Here is a 5,318-nt window from a genome sequence, read left to right as displayed (position 1 = left end):
CCAACCTATAAGCAACAAGTAAAGCAGAACTATCCTGCCACTTCAAGTTAATGCAAATGAAAATGAAATGGACAGTCTGCCTGAAAGAATTAAATGATTCTTGGCATATAAAGGCTGAGTGACCCTAACGTCCCAAACTGATCACCAAGGCAGTATGAATCTCCTCAAACTGGCTGTAGTTTAGAAAGCTGTGGGGAGCTGTAGGGAAGCCTAGACACAAGTCAAGACCAAATCATCTCCAGCTGGGTTRACTGGATAATGGTGTCATTGTTGGAACACCCAGAAAACTGGATGCTTTGGGTTGTTGTCCTGCTGGAACTGTGGTCTCAATTTCCAGTACTCAAGGCTAGAGTACTGAAACCTTTAGATGTCTTTTTACTTCAGCAAAACTGGGTCCAATATTAGCTCATTAGCAGAGCTCTGTAGAGCATAACTGCATGCTAGTGAAGCAGTTAAGCCATTTAACTCCAGTGTGTAGGACAATGGACACATCTAAATGTTGCAAGGACTGCAGTTTGAGTCCAATGTGCTTCAARKTGAATCCCTGCCCAATCTCAGCCTCCAACAGGTTTTCCTCCACTGTCCCTGTGTCTTAGTRCCACCCTATTAACTATATCCTGTATCATCCCATGGTTCCTAMAGAGTCTAGAAAAGTCTAGAACATAACGAAAATACAGCATTTTGCAGGATGAATAACTATGAATACAGAGAGTGTATRAGAAATKTGTWTTTCCAGACTTTCCTGAAGTATTTTATGCCTGTGTTTTAGCAGGAGCAATAGATGCTGATAATGGTTGTATCAGCTGTCATTATGATCGAAAATGACTTTAAAATCAACAACRAAAACATTCTCCATTCCTTTTATCTGAACCCAAATTACAAGATTAAATGTCTTTTCTCTTCAGTCTTTCCCAGTCGTTTGCTCAATAAGGCTCCTCCAAGGTGACTCTCACACCCCACCCCACCCTCCTCTTTCCATCACACACCTCCCTAATACTCTGTCAGTCAGAAAAGATCCAGCCGTAAAAGAGAGTGAGAGAGGTGTGTGTGTGTGTGTGTGCGTGTGTGTGTGTGTGTGCGTGTGTGCGTAAGGTTTGCGTGTCTACGAAGCAGTCAGGTAGCGATGAGAGAGGAGGAAGGACTGAAGGAGAAGGTTGGGCTGGAATAAAGTGAGGCGGGCTGACAGACAGACAGAGAGGAAAGGAGAAAATAAAGGAGAGGATAAGGCAATGATTGCTCAGATCACAGGCGGCTGGCTGATGTCTTGTCAGGTGAAGCTGTTAACTTGTCAGTAACTGTGTGTGCTCAGACATAAGAAAAGTCAACCTGCAAAAACTCGCATGCATGGAAGGGGAACCTGTATGCATAAAAGGGAAAGGTCTGGATAAGAGTTTAAAAGATGATCGTCAAGAGACGCTTAATCTAGCATGGACAAATAATTCTTCWAAACAGCCCGAAGAACCGCACTGATAAGAGAACCAACATATACCTGGCCTGTCAGAAATATATACAAAGGTACAGCAAAGCCACAACTAAATTGAAACATTATTCTTAAAAGAAATCCCTTGGAAACCTACATTAGACAAATCTTGGATGACAAAAAAAAAAAACCTGAGTTCCACTTCATTAATTATAAATTGTGAGTTGAATGTATGTAATTGGGGAAGCCAATTAGTGATAGGTTTTTCGATATGTTCATTTGTGGATTTGGGTAGTTTTGTTCTTTTATACAGTGCTATGAACTGGTTTAACTTTCCTTGTAGGATTTATTTCTCTCTGAAATGTTCAAGMTGATCAAACTATTTTTATCATAAGACAAAGAGAATCTGACTAAATATCAAATGCAGTTTTCAAGTAACAATTTTATCTTTTAATTGTAAAGAAGCTATCAAAACCAGCCCTCACAGCTAAAACTGCTGTCAAGTTTGTGATAACTGGCAATAACTATGTTTGCATCAAACATTTTATGCGCATTTTGAAGTATTGCATTGGAAAATGTTRATGGAAAAGGCAAAATTCAAAATAACTTCCTTCATTTTCTAAAAAAGGTTTTCATCCTCACTTGAAATGTGATTGTATCAAACACTGGAGATGATGCCCTGAGTTTAGAAGGTTTGTTTTTARCTTAACAACCGCTTACATCCATCTTTCTTACCTTTATTTTCTCACTCTTTTTCTTCACTCTCTTGTGGTTTATCACACAGCGCCCCCTCTGGTCGGAAGGAAAAACAGTGTTTATTAAGTTATCTAATCTGCACATTTGTTGTACACAAACTTGGAAAATCAACAAGGTGGTTTTTGGCTTTCTGGAAAAAAAAAGTCAGTGTGCTAAAGAGATGGAAACACATTTGCCAAAWACGTTCTGATGTTTACCTTGCATGATTGATCAGCTGTTTCTGTTAGAATCTTTAAGCTAACGTAAGCCACACTAGGCTTAAGAGTCCACTCTGTGTTTTTCATGTAGGTTTAGTTTGTAGGTATTCACGGTGGATTTGTTGATGTTCTTCAGTACTTCACTGTTTCATGTTTTCTTCATCTGTTGCTGATACTTTAGTCCTTACTTTATTCCCACAGAGTTGGAAATGGCTTTGTGGCCCTTGCCAAACTAATAGATGTCAATACATTTGTTTTTTACTGATAAATCAAAGCATGTTTTTACAAGTCTGGCAATTCTTGTTGCCAGTCTGGTTCTTTCATTTCTTAAAGTTTGCAGTTACAAATGCATAAACCTGTTCTCTAGGGGTTTTCTTAAAAGCATGGGATTAAAAAAACATTTTAAATAAGATTTTTTTCCTCAATTTCAACATAACCTCTGCATAGATTCCTTATCCCTTATCACTGTTTATTAGTTTCAGTCATATATATACTTTCCATTGCTCGATGTTCATGCTATAATCTGAGGGTAACAAAAAGATCCTATAAACCTGACAAGAATGGTAAAAACAATTGATGACCCATWCGATTTCAGAAATGTCCTGCTGATGTCCAGTTTATGTTTTGGGTCTTTAATGATACRCAGATTTTATAAAAATGTTTTACATTGTTGAGCAGGTAAAAAAAAAATTCTACATTTTTWAAAAATTTTTAATAAAATAAATTTCATGGTCCGCCAGTAGTTCAAATCTGCCACTTTTGGGTAAGACGTTTGGACACCAATGGGGTTTTGTCATTTTTTTATGTTCTTTAGTTTTTTCCCTATTAGTTCTGCCTTGTTTCCATTTCCACTTCAGTTCTTCCGTTTATTTCTTGTTTCTATTCTCTGCCACTCTAGTTTAATTATGCTTCTTTYGTGTTAGATTTATTTCCTGTTTCCCTGAGTACTCTCTCTCAGTCTGTCTCCTGCTCCCTCAGTCACACCTGCAGCCTGTTCACTCATCAGCTCAGGTCTTTTATTCAGTGTTCATCCTCCCCAGTATTTAAGCACTTCATTCTCACCCACTGAGTTTTCCTGTCTACTCCATGTTCCTCCTTGCCAGAAAGTTAGATAGTTTTATTATATACCTTTGCTATGACTCCTGTGTTGTTTTTTGTATTTCACCTTTTTCATTAARTCACCAAATTCACTGRCCACCTCCTTTGTCTCACTGCATTTGGGTCCTAAATCGACCATCTACACACCATGACAACCACTCTGTATCATCATCATTTTTGCCCCAACATGTGAACAAACGGTCCAAGGCAACAAGTTGGTCTCGTCCYCTTTCAGTGCCTTGTYCCAGCTGCGAATGGCTCTGGATTATTTATGTGCAGCCACATAAAGCTTCCCCCTCCTCTCCGTCTCTCTGTTATTTTGCCACCAGTCCCACCATTTTCTTGCTCTTCCTGCCCACTCCATCATGCACACAGACTATTTTATGTCCCCTCTCAGTATTCATGTAGCAGAGCATATGTCTTTTCTCCTTGCATATTTATGAAGTGTTCAGCGGGCCTCCCTCCCCCCGGGGCTATCAGTAGTTATGTGTGTGTCCTTTATGCCTCCATTAAGTGACACGCTCCAACTCACCACTCAGGGTTAAATAGATGAAATTATTGCCCCCTTTCTGACAAGTCCCATCTAACATCTGTGAGTGTGTGTTGTGGCCATTAGCGAGAAAGCTTCTTCCTCCGATCTGCTGATATCCAACCTCATTGAAAATGGGTGAAAACATCTTCGAAGTCCCAGCGGAGCCCGGCGAAGACGGGAATCTACGTGTGTCAGAGTTGGGTAGCAACTAGTTGCATTTCTTCAATTACATTTACTGGAGTAACTTTTTGTAAAACTAGTATTTTTAGTACGTTGCACTTTATACTTGAATAATTTTACTATGAAGAATCACCACTTGAGTACATTTCTGGATTCTCTACCCAAAGTGAACAATTTTACCGCATGAACCAAAAATTCACCAGACACAGATCTGCAGTTTTTGTTACACAGATCTGCAGTTTTTGTTACACAGATCTGCAGATTTTGTTACAGTTTCATAAGTTTTTTTTTTTTCATTGAAAGAAACTGATTTGACATATCTCCTGATATGAATTATTGCCATTCTGGTCCTCAAAATACCAAAATTTCCACTTAACTTTATATTCTGGTCCATCTGAGGATGTTATTTTTAAATATTAAATGATCGATAATTTGATCAGTTACTCAGTTGATCAGTTACCAAACATGTTTTTACTCCTACTTGAGTAATTTCTTGGATGACTACTTTTTACTTTTGGTAAAAATATGTGGAAGTAGTGCTACTTTTACTGGAGTATTAATTTTTGGCTACTCTGCCCACCTCTGGTGTCTACAGATGTCTACCAGTGAAGTTATGATCTGCTGCAGCATTTACGGCGGCGTGTTCGTTTGCTTCTCATTCTAATACCGCTCGCTGTCTTTCATCCCAAACATCCTCTTCCTCAGTAGATCAGCTATCCCAAGCTGCATTTCTAAATGATCCTCCCACCTCCCATATTAACAGCTGCTAAAACGGATTTTCTTTAGCACTGCAAGACTTTCATCACTTTGGTTTTCCTTTGATCTCTTCCAGACATGTCATCATCGCTGGCTGTGGGTTGGAGTCTCTCATTAGGAGGAATTTTAATCTGCAGGACAGGTGAGTTAAACATCGCTTCAGACTTGGTGCTTAGTCACACCAGTGACACCACACACACACACACACACACACACACACACGCAGACACGCACACACACACACAGTCTCAGATTAAAGCACTTACTGTTTATTTCAAACATATTTACATTCATATTCAAACACTGTGTTACGCATTTAGATAACTATTTGTTTGAAAAGGATGTAGACTGAAGTAGGAACTTATTTGACCCAACTCTC

The sequence above is a fragment of the Poecilia reticulata genome, linkage group LG10 (genome assembly GCF_000633615.1).
Source record: "Poecilia reticulata strain Guanapo linkage group LG10, Guppy_female_1.0+MT, whole genome shotgun sequence".
Classification (NCBI taxonomy): Eukaryota; Metazoa; Chordata; class Actinopteri; order Cyprinodontiformes; family Poeciliidae; genus Poecilia; species Poecilia reticulata.
The sequence above is the reverse complement of the archived record's forward strand: the minus strand, read 5'-3'. Positions refer to the sequence as shown.